At 45.5% G+C, this 17,138-nt stretch overlaps 1 pseudogene; it reads right to left on the bottom strand.

The window, feature by feature from the left end:
- Positions 1-6,381: 6,381 nt before the first annotated feature.
- On the bottom strand, positions 6,382-7,836 carry LOC123409541 (annotated as a pseudogene).
- Positions 7,837-17,138: the final 9,302 nt, after the last annotated feature.

The following is a 17,138-nucleotide window of genomic DNA, read 5'->3' as shown; positions in this document are numbered from 1 at the left end:
GAAAGGAGAGCACAACCAGCAGTCGTATCTTCCCCTACCTCGAACTGCTCGAGGAAGGAAGGCAGAGAACCCGAGCAGCAAGGGGAAGGCCGAGGCGCTCCTCGGCGGGGCCAGAGCGCCACCGCGCAAGGGCAAGAAAAAGGCCGAGGGGCCGCTGCCGTGCTCGGGAATGAGATGGGGGCGAGAGAGAGAGAGAGAGATGCTGCGGCGCTTGGGGGGAAATGATTAGTGTTTTCCCCTCACCCGACCGGCTCCTCCCCTTTTGTCCCTCCGAGGGGTGCGGTGCGCCGTTGGATGCATCTAGGCGGCTGGGATCACCCCAGAGGAAACCCTAGGCCAGGGCGGGCCACCAGGCCGCAAGAGAGCGCCGGCCCAGACCGACGAGAGGAGGCGCCAGGCCACGGGCCACTGGACGCCAGGCCGAGGGTCGCCCAAAGGGAAAAGGCCACAGGCCGGCGGGAGCTAGGCCGGGCCAAGTCGGCCATTTTTCCTTATTTTAAAGAATTTTCGTTTTCTGTCTATTTAGACAGATTTAAAAGTGTTTTCTAGACATTTTTCTATGAAAATATGTTTAGAAAAATAGAAATTAAAAATGTTCAAAGTTTCTGTGAATATTTACAAAATTGTCATATTATTTTTCTGTAAAGAAAAGTAGAAGGATTTTTGAGAATAAAATAGCTTTCTCAGAAAAGGAAAAGTTCATGAATTTTATAGAAGCATTAATAAAGTTCATGAATTTTATTTTAAATGTCAGAATTATTTTCTGTAAAGTTTAGAGGCACATGAAATTTTATTCACGTTTTCCGCTGCTAAAAGCAATATGGAATATGATCATGTTGTTATTCTGACCGACGTTGTTTAATCACACGGTCATATTGCATATTGCAAAATGATGCATTTATTTCTATCATTTGCCCAACGGTAATGTAGATTAATATGCATAGGCAATTATATGATTATTTTAACCAACGTTATTTAATGCATATGATTGTCGTACTGACTTCGCTTATTTGGTGATTTCAGGAGGTTTCCATGTGATGAGCTGCCTCAAGGAAATTCCGACACTCAGGGGGGACAACTACTCTGAGTGGAGGAAGAAGGTGGACATGGCTCTCTGCATTGCAGAGGTGCACTGGGTTCTGGAGGAACCACAGCCAGCTGCACCTGCAGACCCAGTCAGAGAGGCTGATGAGGATGACGAGAGCTGGGACAAAAAGCAAGCAAATTATGAAAAAGAGGTGATGTCCCACTCCATCAGCAACAGGCTATGGTTAAATGCCAACAAGAAATGTTTGGCGTTTATAAAGAACACCATTGAGACCACCATCGTGGGATCAATTGCTGACTGCCCTACGGCACAAGAAATGTTGAACAAGATAAAGAGTCAGTTTAGTGGCTCTTCTAAGACGTATGCCACCCAGTTGATCAAACAACTGGTGACAGAGAGCTACCATTGTGGTGGCCATGGCATAAGGGAGCACATCCTTAGGATGAGCCACACGGCGGCTAAGCTCAAACCTATGGATGCGGATCTGGAGATAAAACCAGCTCTCCTTGTCCACCTGGTTATGGCTTCGTTGTCTAAGGAGTTCGAGACCTTTGTAGTCAACTACAACATGCAGCCCGAGACTTGGGACATTGAAAAGGTCATCGCAATGTGCACACAAGAGGAGGAGAGGATTAAGGCTTCACATGGTGGCTCTCTTAACTATGTGAAGGAAAAGAAGAAGGGCTTTCCGCCTAACAAAGGTTCTCCCTCCAAGCCACAGGGCAATGGCAATGGCAATGGCAAAGCTCCAGTCCATTATCAGCATAGGCACATTCCAGTGGACAGGGAAAGTTGCGTCCACTGTAAGGAGAAAGGGCACTACAAGAATAATTGCCCTGTTTTTCTAAAGACCTACATGGCTAAGAGAGGTAAAGATATAGTTTCTTTTGTTAATGAATCCTTGTATACAAAGTTTACGAAATCTACTTGGTGGATTGACTCAGGAGCAACTGTTCATGTGGCAAATTCTTTACAGGGATTCAGTTCGACGATAACTATGCCAAGAAATTCAAGAAGAATTGAAGTTGCGAACGGTGTCCAAGCCGAAGTTGAAGCTGTGGGTGACGTCTCCTTGGAGCTAGCCGATGGTTTCAAACTTCTGCTTAGGGATGTGCTTTTCGTACCTTCATGTAATAGGAACTTAATAAGTGTTTCGTGTTTAGACAAAGAGGATTATCAATGTTTCTTTGGACATGGCAAATGTGCCATTTGGTCTCATAATGATTATGTTGGGAATGCATTTCTACATGATGAGCTTTATTTATTATCGCTATGTCAAAAAGCGCCCTATGTGTTGAATGTGAATGAACAAAGTACTTCGTCGAACAACGATCAAAAGAAAAGAAAAAGAACTCACGACTCCTCGAAACTATGACACTGTCGATTAGGCCATATTTCCAGGGGGAGAATAGAAAGATTAATCAAAATGAAATTCTTCCAAAGTTGGAGTTCTCTGACTTAGAACAATGCGTGGATTGCATTAAAGGAAAATATGTAAAACAGATAAAGAAAGGAGCAAACCGAAGCACAGGAACACTGGAAATTGTCCACACTGATATTTGTGGACCGTTTCCGGTGAAAAGTGTGGATGGTTATGATTCATTCATAACGTTCACAGACGATTACTCCCGCTTCGGTTACATTTATCCAATCAAAGACCGACATGAAGCATTGGATAAATTCAAAGTATTCAAAGCTGAAGTTGAAAATCAACTTGATAAAAAGATTAAGATAGTGAGGTCTGACCGTGGGGGGTACTACGGTCGACACACTCCATATGGCCAAGTCCCTGGACCTTTTGCAAAATTCTTGCAAGAGACTGGCATTGTTGCCCAGTATTCCATGTCGAGCGAGCCTCAGCAAAATGGAGTAGCTGAAAGGCGTAACAGTACTCTCATGGATATGATATGCAGCATGATGAGCTACTCAGACCTTCCGTTGGGATTGTGCAATGAGGCGCTTAAAACCGCCATTCACATTCTCAACAGAGTTCCAAGCAAGTCGGTGCCCAAAACACCGCACGAGCTCTGGGCAGGAAGAGTGTCATCCCTACAACACTTAAGAGTGTGGGGATGCCCTGCTGAGGCCAAAATGTTTAATCCAAATCTTGGGAAGTTAGACACGAAGACAGTGAGTTGCCATTTCATTGGCTACCCTGATAGGTCAAAAAGTTTTCATTTCTACTGTCCAGACAGATACACAAAGTTTGTGGAAACGAGACATGCTGTCTTCTTAGAGGACGAGATGATGAGGGGGAGCCGGGTAGCTCGGAAAATTGATCTTGAGGAGAAAAGGGTGCATGCACCCATTCCGATGATTCAAGAGCCATTTTTCTCACTACCCGCTGTAACTCCAACCATGACAACAGCGGGAGAAGACCCGGAACCTGCCTTCAGGAGTCGACTGAACCCGTTGTTGATCATGAATTGGAAGTACAACAAGAAATAGTAGAAAGTGTGCCCGACAATGAGGCACTTAGAAGGTCTAATAGAACAAGAAGACCTGCTATTTCTACTAATTATAAAGTATACAACACGGAAATGGCCCATATGGAAGGTGATCCCACCACATATGAGGAGGCCATTAAAAGCCCTCACTCATCAAAATGGATAGAGGCAATGGAAGATGAGATGAAATCGATGAGTTCCAATCATGTTTGGGACTTAGAGATTATTCCTAAAGGAGCAAAGACAGTAGGCTGCAAATGGGTCTACAAAACAAAGTATGACTCTAATGGGAATGTAGACAAGTATAAAGCCCGACTTGTGGCAAAAGGATTTACACAAAGAGAAGGGATAGATTACAATGAGACCTTTTCTCCGGTCCCTTGTAAGGATTCCTTCAGAATCATAATGGCACTAGTTGCTCATTTTGATTTAGAGTTGCATCAAATGGATGTAAAGACGGCGTTTCTAAACGGTGATTTAGGAGAAGATGTCTACATGAAACAACCCAAGGGTTTTATCATGGAGGGCAAGGAAGATCTAGGTTGCCGTCTGAAGAAATCCATTTATGGGCTAAGGCAAGCCTCTAGAGAGTGGTACATCAAGTTCAATGATACCATTAAAAGATTTGGATTCCAAGAAAATGTTAAGGGTAATTGCATTTATGCTAAGTTTAAACATGGGAAATATATTTTCCTAATCTTGTATGTGGATGATATCTTGCTTGCAAGCAATGGTATTGGTCTACTACAAGAGACAAAGAAGTTTTTATCCTCACACTTCGACATGAAAGACCTTGGTGAAGCTTCATATGTTTTGGGCATTGAAATTCATCGAGACAGGAAAAATGGAGTCTTAGGACTCTCACAGAAAGCATATTTAGAGAAAGTTCTCCAAAAGTATAATATGCATAAGAGCAAAGCCACACATGCTCCCATAGTCAAGGGCGATAGTTTTGAGAAATATCAATGTCCCAAGAATCAGTACGAGCTCAATGAAATGAAAACAATACCGTATACTTCGGCTGTTGGAAGTTTACAGTATGCACAAGTGTGCACACGCCCCAACTTAGCTTTTATCACCGGAGTACTCGGTAGATATCAAGCAAATCCAGGCCAAGAGCACTGGAAGATGGCAAAGAAAGCTTTGCGTTATGTGCAAGGCACAAAGGAAATCATGCTGACATATAGGCGATCTGATTCCCTAGAGATAAAAGGGTACTCAGACGCCGATTTTGCGGGAGATAGAGATGATAGAAAATCCACGTCTGGGTACGTGTTCACTCTCGCAGGGGGAGCTATTTCATGGAAAAGCTCTAAACAGACCATAGTTGCATCGTCTACGATGCAAGCAGAGTTCATAGCATGTTTTGAAGCCACCGGGCAGGTGATATGGCTAAAGAAATTTATACCCGACTTGAAAGTGGTAGATTGTATCCACAAGCCACTAAAGATATACTGCGACAACCAGCCCGCAGTATTCTATGCCCACAATAACAAGTCCAGCAATGCCGCCAAGACAATAGATATAAAGTATTATGTTGTGAAAGATAAAATCCAGGATCAAACTATAAGTCTCGAGCATATAAGTACGAAGTATATGCTTGCGGATCCGCTAACGAAAGGCTTACCACCCAGTGTGTTCAAGGAACACTTAGCCGGCATGGGTTTGATGGAAAGCCTATGATTCTTGGATAATAAGAGGCCCAGAAGTAAATGAATTTGTTTCAAAACAAAAGGTGTGTAGTGGTTGTATGATTCTATCGGCAATTAAGCTGTGACGATGAGACATGCTCTACACGCCTATATGTGATGTAACAAATAAAAGTATAAAGTCAAAGTGAAAGTTGAGATCAAGGGGGAGAATGTTAGGTTGATCTCTTCCGCGTGGGTCCAACGGCCCACCGGGCCCTTGATCTATGTGCCCTGATCGGGGGCGCCCAACCCGTTATGGTTGGTGGGCCTGTGTGACCTGCGCTATAAATAAAGTGGTGGGGGCCGGGGCGCACGGTACGAGGTTCACCGCGCCGCCAGACTCCCCACCTAAATCCCCTTCCGATCTAGGGTTTAGCGCAGTGCTCACGGGAAGCACCACCTTCGGCTACACTCTTCCCTCACGCCACCGACGACCCCACCGCACCGATGGCCAGCGCTGGGAGTTCATCAGGCTCGGGATTAGGTGAGTACAATGGTAACACCGGATCTATCTATGCCTAGTTGATCTACGGCTTCAACATAAATGAGATCACATATGATACTATGCGTTATGAAGGTAGTATCATACAATAGTAACATATGCATGATACTACTATATGTTACTCTTCACTATGAGCAGCCTAACACCTAGCTGCCTGGTTGGTATCTTTATAACTCCCACCTGTCCCAAGTTGTGTTCTGCCTCCCGATCCTGAAAGAGCAACCTTAACTTGTAGTTGCTGCAATAGATCTCGAGGGTGTTTGTGACTATGTAAATATCATGGCCCCGATCCCCCCAATAAAACTTGAGCTCGTCGTCTTCAGTTGGCTTGACAGAAACACGCGGCAAGGTACTGTGACGTGCCAACTCTGTGAGCGCGTCTATGACCCTGTTTGGTTCCAAATAAGTCATCAACTTATAAGTTGAAAAGTGCAAAAAGTGATTTATTTTATCAAACATATTCAACTTATAAGTCACCCCAACTTATAAGTCATAAGTTGCTCCACCCCAACTTAAAACTTATAAGTCATCCACTTTTGCATGAAAATGTGACTTATAAGTTAGATGACAACCAAACAGGCGTGACTTATAAATCACTAGTTTTAAATCACCTGACTTATAAGTCACCTGACTTATTGGAACCAAACAGGACCTATGTCTGCTTGGGATGATACGGTCAACTCGAGATCCATCTTATTCAGACTGTGAAGCTGCTTCATCCAGACCGGCGATATGTGTGCACTCTTCCTCCCATACATACACCTTGAGGCTTTTCAGGGTCCTGGGTGGCTCCGGTATTTCACTGAAACGGCCAAAGACTATATCAGCACCCGTCGGTTTTTCCTCCTCCTCATCGAGTCGAACTGACAAAGACTCGAGATATCCGTGGCCGGATATGGCATCACAAAAATCCTTCCAGTTTTCCCGGTCAATGCCGCACAACTTTAGCTTGCGTAACTGTGCAAGCTTCTTGAGCTCTCCCAGGACGACATTTCCACTTGCACCTTGAACATTGACAACACCAAGAGTATGTAAAGCCTTCAACTTTCCTATCCCTCTTGTTGCACAAACCGAAAACTGTACACCATCATCTGCGCTGCTAACATGACCTTTTCGGCAAAACTTGGACAAGCGGCTGAATACCAAGCCACCATGTGGCCTGTTTCTCGATGTTGTTGACGCCTGGGACTCACCATCATCTGCTGCTGCAGCTAATGCTGGTCGTGCTTGGCTTATTCTCCCGCCATCACCGTCCGCCCGCGGTGGTATTTCTACCGCTAGTTCTTGGCTTGTGCTTGAACTATCACTCTTACATGGTGTTCGCCATTGTTTTCTTCTGACGATGCTGGTACACAATGACTTGTGCCAGCACGAATGTACTGCAGCTTCTCCAGCTTGATGATAGTCGGTGGTAGCATGACAATGGAGGTGCTTTTTATATCCAGAGTCTGCAACTGCCTCATGCCACCGAGTGAACTTGGCAGACGAGTTACGCCATTGCACCCTCGAAGGGAGAGGTACTTGAGGCGTGGCAGTAGCTCTCCAATCCTCTCAAGGTCACCATCTGTTACACCCAATGTATCCTCTAGATCCAGCACACGGAGCAATTTCATCTTGACATCGGCCGAGATGAAAAATGACCTCCACTCCCCAAACACCGTAAATGACCGCAGCCGTGATAACTCCATGCTCTCCAATAGAATCCGTGCTCTGTCCCAGCTTGCACCGATGGCCAGATGTTGTCCACCACGTTGTGAGTTCACGTCGCAATGTTCCTCCAATGCAAACACAAGGTTATCCTGCATTGGCCGTGAAATGATGTATTCACGGAAGAAACTATATATTGACTTGAAACACATCCACCTTGCTTGGTGACTGCTCCTGCTGGATTATGCTCAACTTTGCAAGCTCACCGAAGAAAATTTCTGCATTCTCTTCTGCACTACTACCCGATGTGTCCCTGGAATAACCCTCGGCGATCCACCGCCTCAGCAAACGCCTTTTCCTAATAACATGGCCAAAATGGAAGATTGACAGGTAGAAGATACATGGCTTGAGTGAATCCGGACAATCATCAAAGTAGGACCCCATCCAAGAAAATAGACCCCGCAAACCATGGAATTTTGGGTCAGTCTCCAAAATACCCATAAAGTTATCATTTATAATCCTTAAACCATGAAAGGGGTCATGGGGCCAGTTGTATGCGCTCAATCTGCAGTAATCGCCGATAGCGGTTATAATTTTGGGTAGCCCACCACACTTAGTTATCGTGCGTCTTGAAAGATTCACCCCTTCGGAAGACAATTTTCTTTTGTTCCAAGCTACCTACCATCAAGAAATAAATTAAATTTAGAAATATGTACAAGATCAATGTTTAAATAGTATAACCGAAGCGCGGTAATTATGTTGTAATATGAGTTGAACACATTAACAAATTTAAACATAAGAAAGTTAATTACTCTAATTTAAGTTGAATCCATCACCAAAGTCGTGTATAAAATGTTATATTTATAAGAGTTAGTTAGGTTATGAGCTTAATTTCAGAAGGTAAAATAAAATATGAAATATATGTTAATCCAAAGACTTAGTTGAAAACAAATAAAGGAAACATAAACTATACGACATATAGTATGCAAAAACGTGCCCAAAGGGGCAATAGTCGCTCCCTTGATTCTACGTTGTTAGGTAGATGTGAATCCCGATTTATTCGAGCGCACGCAGCCGTAGCTGCGACTTGAACCAGGGTGGCTTGGCACGCACTCGCAGTTCTTCAATTGATGTAAATTTGATGATTCTGTGGAACTACCATATTGGTGTGTAGCATGCTTCTCTTTTTTCCCATTAAATTTATAGCTTACTTTATGTATTTCTATTTAATTTCTTCCTATTGTTCCCACAGACACACAAACATTTAGTATACAGGAAATTATGTAGAGTAAATTTACTAAACAAGATACCACGTTAATGCTTGAGAACAAACACACAGTACCTTTGTGAAGAGATTAAGGGCCACATCAGCTTCTAGACCTTTAACGTTGATCACTCTATCTTCGTTATCTGCACAATGCGTGGCAATTTTTTCTTCGTTTGTAATGACAATTATACATCCTTCAATAGGCTTGGATAAGTATATATGCATCTCTAATGTAGTCCCAGTCATCTGTGGAGCGAAGACCATCAATAACAACAAAAACATATTCCTGACGCATAAACTTACAACACCGTTGTATTGGGTCCTGCCCTTCAATCATACCAACTGCTTCCGTTTCTTGTGCATCAACATCATCCGAATGAAAATCCAACGTTGCATCCGTCCTTATTTTGGCAAGCGAGGACCGGGAAAATCGGATCAGTTTGAACGGGGGAAGACCAGCGCGTCCAAAGAAGCCGGCGATCTAACTCGGGGACGTCGTCTCGCGCCGCCACCGGCCCCCATCTCTGCCCCCTCCCCGCGTCGTCACAGGCCAACCCTCCCGCGCCGCCACCGCCCCCCCTCTCCACCCCCTCCCCGCTTCGCCGCTGCCGGAGGGGACGCCGGCGAAGCCGCGCACGCCCCGGGGATGGCGGCGGCGGGGCCCCTCGCGTCGGCCCTCGGGCTCTGGCGGCGGCGCCCCGCGTCGGCGGCTGCGGGATCCGGCGAGATCTCGCCCACCGGCGGCGCCTGAGGCGGATCCGGGGCTGCCATGGCCGGATTTGTGCGGGGCGCGCGACCATGGTGGTAGGGAGCGGCGGCCGGGCGCGACTGCGGTGGCCAGGGCGCGCGGTGCGGTGACCCGTGACCCTGCCTGGGGGTCGTGGTGGTGTGTGGCGGCCATGCTCAGCGGTCGGTGGCGGTGGATGTTCAGCGCAGCTCCGGAAGAAATCCTTGCTCTGGTCCTCATCGTAGCCGCGACGGCGACGCCCGCGGGTGCCGCTATCTTTCTTGGAAGCGTCGTTGTGGTGTGCTGCTCCCCTTCGTCGGCCGCTGCCTGGTCAGCCGTCACGTGGCTACTATGGCGGCCGGCGGCGCCAGATCTGGCCGTTGTTCTCCAGCCCTGATGTGGGCCTCTCTCCTGCGGATTCTTGGCGGTGCCGGCGTGGTTGTCGGGGCCCTACCTGCGGGTGAAGCCGGTGGAGAAGATTCGGATTGGGGGAAACCCCTTGGTTGGCCCAGGCCGGCCGCGCCGACGACGACGCTCAAGGGCGCCGTTATTCTTTTTGGAGACGTCGGTATACGTCTGCTCCTCTGCTCCCCTTCCTTGCCTCTCGGGTGAAAACCCTAACTCCGGTGGGCGGCGGCAGCGTCCTTGACGTCGTGACCTTCCTGAAGGCGTCGCCTAGAGGGCTGAATAGTGGTGGGCACTGTGTGGGTCATGAACGATTGCTGGTGGTGGGCACTGCTTCGGGGGAAAACCCTAGGATCTGGTCTTCCAGATCCGACGATGGCGGTACTGCGGTGCCATTTCTTTTTTGGGAGCATCGTTTGTGGAGCAGCGCTGGCAGACTGAGGCAGGAGGTGGAGCGGCTTCGTCTTGCACGGAATTTCGGTGGAGCTGTCAAGTCATGCCTGGCCGACAGGTGCTACGCTGAGTCATGCCTTCGCATCTGGACGGATGAGCGCAGGGCGGTGGCGTCGTTGGGCGCCGTGGTGGCGTCGACGGATGTTTGGACTGGCATGGATGATGCGGATCTCTTTTCTGAAGATGGGTTAGTGGTTCGATGATGATGGCGGCTTGTAAACGTGTGCGTGAGGTGTGCGTTTTAGGTGTGCTGCACCGGCTGTTGCTCCCGATACGTTATGTGGATGGATTGGCGACAACACTGGTCTTAGATATGTGAAGTGAGAGCACTCCACATTATCGAGTTTGTATGTGTGAGTGGTGGCTTTGGGTGGATAGATGTATAATCTTGTTAGACCTTTGTGGAATAATTAATAAAGATGGATGCATGCATCGATTGATGTAGAGGCCGGAGGTTTAACCTCCTTTTTCCAAAAAAAAAATCCGTATGAAAATCCAAAAGCAGACGTCTAGAAAATTCTATCAAACTAAGGCCCTATTTGGAACCACAATAGATTATAATAATCTGGATTATGAAGATAAATTATATAATCTGGTTTATAAAAATAATCTAGATGGGCATGTTTGGAGGCCAGATTATATAAACTGTAATCCAGGTTTTATATTGTACAATGACATGTCTGCCCTCTATTTTTTAGCTGCAAAGGTAATAATCTAGGTGGGCATGTTTGAAGGATGATGACGGTGGTAATAGGTAATTATCTCCAAGTTTCCAAGCATGATGGGTCATTAGTAATCCATAATCTGATTTTAGCTGGGGTAGAGTAGATTATGAGTTTTTAATAATCTAACCATCTAGTTTTTATAAACTGTAATATAATCTATCTTGTTTGAAAACATAATAGATTATAAAAATCGGATTATATAATCTGAGTGGTGTCAAACAGGACCTAAAAGGGTGGGGCACATCCACCCAACTGTGCTTTGTGACTTGTGACAGGATGCCACAAGCATAACGTCTCATGCCTGGATGATTTTGGTTTATTCATATTGCTGTAGTATACGCTTTTCACTAGAGCTGATTTCCCGACCCCTGCAATCCCCCATACAGAGATCACACCCTTCCCTAAGTTACGGCAAAGGTCCGTCCACTCATGATAATGCCCAATAAGTCTAGATTTGGTGATCCATTTGCATGCCTCTACCATCCTACTAGAGAATTTGCGACACAAAAGATGATTCCTCTGTTTCTTCTGCAAGATACATATAACTGTAATTAGAACAATTAATAATCTTGCTTTCATGAAGCTACACTGTGATAATTAATTATTAATTATGTATGGGATATAGTTTCATAGTTCCATGTTTATTACTATGTACAACATGCAGTACCATTAGTGTAATGTTTTGTGTTATCACGTCTGTTAGAATAATTCGAGGCTTTCCGTCGATCTACCAAGGACCAAGCAATCACACAAGCACGACACCGAGATTTGTTAACGAGGTTCAACGATATGGCTACATCCACGAGACATGACTACGGGCGCTCCTCCCCGTGACACCGTCACAATACCGCACCCCGGCCGCCCGGACGCTGGCACACGCCGCCGGCTCACCAGTGTGTATGTGCTATTATGTTGACATAGGTTACATCGTGTGTCTACCTCCGCTATATATGAGAGGCCTAGGGTACAAGTGTCCTATCAGGACACGACTCCATATCCTGTCTAAACACAATACTACTTAGAGTCCAACTGTAACCTACCTTATACAATAATATACGACACAACTCTAACAAACTCCACCTTGGTGAATATTCTCCACCACCTTGAGTTCATCCATGCGTCAAACTTCCATGTACATTGGACTTGAGATACGTCATGAGCACCACTGCTACTCCCAGACTTCATGTGACTCCACCTGCAACTGTAGTCCCTTCTCGTCTTCTTCACAGTCAACCCTCGAGCAAAGTTAAGTTCCTTATTACTCTACTTTGTGCTTTCAACTTCTGGAGTATCCATTCAACGCCATCACACACTGATCACTGACCTGCATGAAAGTGAACAACCCACATATTGAATGCCACATATAAGAGTTACCTGAACTCAACATCCTTGCTCTTTCTTGACCGTCCGTATGAAATTTGAAGGAATTTCACCGTCACCTTGTGTCACCCCGAGTCTAATTCACAGCTATCTCACCCTTTTCCCGTATAGTCTCTGACATGTCCCACAGCTATAGCACTCCGCCTCCTTATGTACTTGTCATACACACTTTGCCATGTGCATTGAACCCCACAGAATATACGGTCATTTACTCTCTCCGCTTATGACAATTCAAACTTTTCGTCACTTTCTCAGATTCTCCATGGTAAACTCCCGTCCATCAAACTGTCACCGATAGACCCAATCATCAACTTGAATCCGATACTCGCCAACACTGCTTCAGCACCCTTTTAACAATTTGTCTGACCACATGTCTGACCACCAGTGCATTGGTCTGTCGACGTGTCCTGTGCTTATCGCACGCCTCGCCGCTATCACCCATCGAGCCTCTGCTGTCCTGGTCGAGTCTCTAGGGCTGCCTACCCACACCACTCAAACCCCCTATTGCAGAGAACCATCGATCATTACCGACCAATGCCGAGTATCACGTCTACATCAGACCACTGGTACCCAATCTGATCCACGCGTCTCTCGCTATCCCACTGAAATAGGCTACGATTCTCCGAATTCTTACGCCGTAGCCCCTCCATCAGCACAGAGTGAAGTCTTCCGCTAGACTCCAGCTCCACCTTCAACATGACTCCATGTAGCTAGCTGTGCTACCCCGCGCCCTGTCGACTTCAAGCTCTTATGTGTGCACTGCCTTGAATCAACCCTGCGTCATAGTCTGTCGAAGCCGCACAAGCCATCATGCCCGCACCACGTGTTTCCACGCCCCAGAAGTTGGCCACCATCAGCATCACGCTCCTATGTCGTCGTTGCTGAAATCATCGCCGTCTTCTGCTTCAACCGACATCCCCATCGATATGTCAGACTGTTCAGTCCAAACTAGCCGAAATTAACCGACTGCAACCATGCTCCACCCTGCGTCGTGCCCTCCACACATCTCCATGCATTGCCTGACGCCCTGTGTTTACATGATCCCTATCACGACGCGCTCCAGACTTCAGCCGAGCCTTGTACGCACGTCGTCAACCTCCCATCTCCTGGTAAAACCACGTGCACAATTTGCAACACACCCAAAGGAAAATCGGACTTATTACTAGCTCCATGATACACCAAGCGTATCTCCAAGACTTCCAACACTCTTTTTTCTTTAATAGTGTTGCATCCCAATGCCACGTACATACCTTTATGCAGGTTGTCTTTTTTTTTAACCAACAAACCTCGTGCTTGTTTTCTTCTCTTGGGCTATGCATAACACGTCGTGTAGCAGCTCTTGCACTTATTGCACGCCAGCCTCCACGCCCCAAACACGAGCCACACTTCGGGCTACACGCCTCCAGCGCGTAGGCCTTGTACACCCTGCGGCATCAGATGGAGCATGGCCTACTGCCCAGCCGAGGGTCCACGCCCCGGCCCGCCCTGCCTGGGCCAGCCTGCTAGCGCCTGTTTTTCTTTTTTTTCTTTTTTGAAATTTTACCCCACATATATTAGGTCAGCAAGCCGTCTCATTAAAAATCTTGCCAGTCCCCAAAGGTACCCTGACAAGGAAACGAGTGCGTAAGAAACTTGCTGCCTCTCAATCAAATCATAGTTACATCATTCAAGAGTTTGTCTAAAATAAACCTAGGGGGCTCATCGTCCCAAATACAAGAAATTTTGTTAAAAAAACAATTCCTTGCAAGACCATGAGCCACCTCATTAGCCTCCCTCCTGCAATGACTAAAGGAAACAGTCCCAATTGATCCTGTCGTGGATATAATATCAGCATACACCGTTGTAGCTTCATTCCAGATCCTCTTCTCACCCGTGCACAGCTCGGTCACTTCCAAATTATCTGATTCGGCTTGGATTCTGTTATACCCCAAGTACTTAGCAAACTGGAGTCCGTGAAGCATACCCAAAGCTTCAGCCATTGAAGCCGACGCCACATGAGGTATGAAAACAGAAGATGCAGCCACAAAGACACCCTGGCTATCTCTCAAAACAACTCCAGTTGCGCCAGACCGATCTTCAATTGCAAACGCTGCATCTACATTAATTTTTAGAAAACCAGCACGTGGTTTTTCCCAGGAGATTTTCAGCGGCGAATTATCAACTCGATGTCCAGCGGCCGAGTTTGCCACAATTGCCAGGATTGAAGATACACATTTTTTAACCGGAGGAACTGATTCCCCATGAGTACGACGACGTCTAAGCCACCATATATACCATGCAGCGACAGCAACAGTATCTTGTAGTTTGATTTTGTCGTATCCAGGCACTGTAGCTGGTGGCAGCTTAAAGATTTCTTGCAGAACAATAGAGCCCGATCGGCCATCACGAATCTCATTATTTATATCATTTTGAAGACCAAGCTGGCGCCATATGATGACAGCTTCAGGGCATTTAAAAACCATGTGCATGATATCTTCTGGTTCTTGGTTGCAAACAGGGCAAATTCCACTTGTACCAATGTGACGATTGAACAAAATATTTTTCAAGGGAAGGATGCCATGCAAAACTCTCCAACAAAAAAAATTTACCTTTGCTGGAGCCTTCAAATTCCACAGAGTTTTCCATGTCGGGTTATTAACGGATGTACCTTGTATCAGTGATCGGCATGTCACTCCGTTGAACTGGTGGCGCCATTCAATGTGATATGCGGAGCGAACAGAGAAGAGGCCAGACCTAGAACCTTTCCATCCCAGGAAGTCTTCAAAAGCATTCAAATTAACCGGAATTTCTAATATTCTGTCCACGTCAAGAGGGTGAAAAATAGAAATAATCAGCTCCTGATCCCAACCCCCGGTAGTTGGGTCGATCAATTCAGACACATAATTCAGGATACAATTTCCTTTAGGGGTTAAGATTTTCCTATCCGGGCTGTTTGGAATCCAAGGGTCTCTCCAAATGTTAACCGAATCACCATTACCAATTCTCCAAATGCAACCTCTTTTGAAAGTTTGGATACCAGCCATAATACTTTGCCATGTGAAAGATCAACCCGACTTTGATCCTGCTTGGAGAATATCGTTGTTTGGGTAGTATTTTGCTTTTAAAACTCTAGCACAGAGGGAGTTTGGTTCATCAATTAGCCTCCAAACCTGCTTTGCTAGAAGCGCAAGATTAAAAGAGTGTAAATCTCTAAACCCCAATCTTCCATCTTTCTTTGGAAACATAATTTCCACCATGCATACCAATGCATCTTCTTCCCCTGATCATCATCTCCCCACCAAAATTGTGAAATAACATCAGTGATCTTTTTACAAACATTTTTTGGCAGAAGAAAAACTGACATTGCATAAACTGGGATTGATTGAGCAATAGCCTTCAAGAGAATCTCTTTCCCACCAATGGACAGTTGTTTTTCTTTCCAACCTTTAATTCTTTGCATGACCCTCTCCACAAAATGCAGAAAACAATCGCTTCTATCAGCCCCAACAATTGCAGGAAGACCCAAATACTTATCAGAAAGAGCTTCCGTATTGATTCGTAGTGTATTGCAAATATTTACCTTCTCTTCAACAGGCGTGTTTGGGCTGAAAAATATACTGGACTTGGCCACACTTATCATTTGTCCCGAGTTATCACAGTAGGAATCAAGAACTTGTTGCAACGAGATTGCATTACTTAAGTCTGCTTTCAGGAGGATTAAGGAATCGTCAGCGAATAACAGGTGTGAAACCGACGGTGCATTTCTGCACACCTTAACTCCTTATATGGCACCAATCTCCTCTGCATGCAATAACGCACTTGATATCCCCTCTGCACAAAACAAGAACAAATAAGGGGATAAAGGATCCCCTTGGCGAATACCTCTGGTTGGAGTAAAACTTTCCGTCTGTTGAGAGTTGAATCTGACAGAATAGGAAAGCGAGGTAACACAAGCCATAATTAAATTCACCCAATTCTCATCAAAACCCATTCGAACCATTACTTTCCTTAAAAACTCCACTCAACCCGGTCATACGCTTTATGCATATCAAGTTTAACTGCGCAAAGACCAGTTTTACCTTTCCTTTTATTCTTGATCTTGTGAACACATTCATAAGCCACTAGGACGTTATCAGTAATAAGCCTTCCTGGAACAAACGCACTTTGAGTAGGAGAAATAATATCTGTCAGTATAACCTTCAACCTCGCCGTAAGCATCTTCGAAATTATTTTATACACAACATTGCAAAGTGAAATGGGTCTAAACTGTGATACCTCTTCAGGATTTTCAATTTTTGGAATCAGGACCACCACGGTCTCATTCCAACTAGCAGGTAGAGATTTATCATTGATCGCATGCAAAACAGCATGGGTAATATCGTTACCAACAAGATGCCAGAATTTTTTGTAGAATAACGCATGGAGACCATATGGACCGGGTGCTTTTAGGTCTCCAATGCTGAACACTGCCTTCCTTACATCAATATCAGTAAATGGTTCCAGCAAAGCATCATTCATCTCCTGTGTTACTTTCGGACCTATTTTATCAAGAAAATTCTGCTCAGTTATGTTAGTCTCCGAAGAAAATAATTGAGAGAAATAATCAAGAATAATAGGTTTGAGAGCATCAGTGCCCTCCACAGAATCTCCCTCTGCATTCTTTAGCCTCTTAATGAAATTCTGTTTTTTCCTGGCCGAAGCAAAACTGTGAAAGAAGGAGGTATTCTTGTCACCGTTCTGTAACCAGTTAGCACGAGAACGTTGGCTCCATTTTATCTATTCTTGCTCTAATAAATTCTCAATAAGCTGAGCAAGTTCATACTTCTTTGTTTCATTATCTGCTGTTAAAGGACCACGCATGATCGCC

The sequence above is a fragment of the Hordeum vulgare genome, chromosome 7H, assembly GCF_904849725.1.
Source record: "Hordeum vulgare subsp. vulgare chromosome 7H, MorexV3_pseudomolecules_assembly, whole genome shotgun sequence".
Lineage (NCBI taxonomy): Eukaryota > Viridiplantae > Streptophyta > Magnoliopsida > Poales > Poaceae > Hordeum > Hordeum vulgare.
The sequence above is the reverse complement of the archived record's forward strand: the minus strand, read 5'-3'. Positions and strand labels throughout refer to the sequence as shown.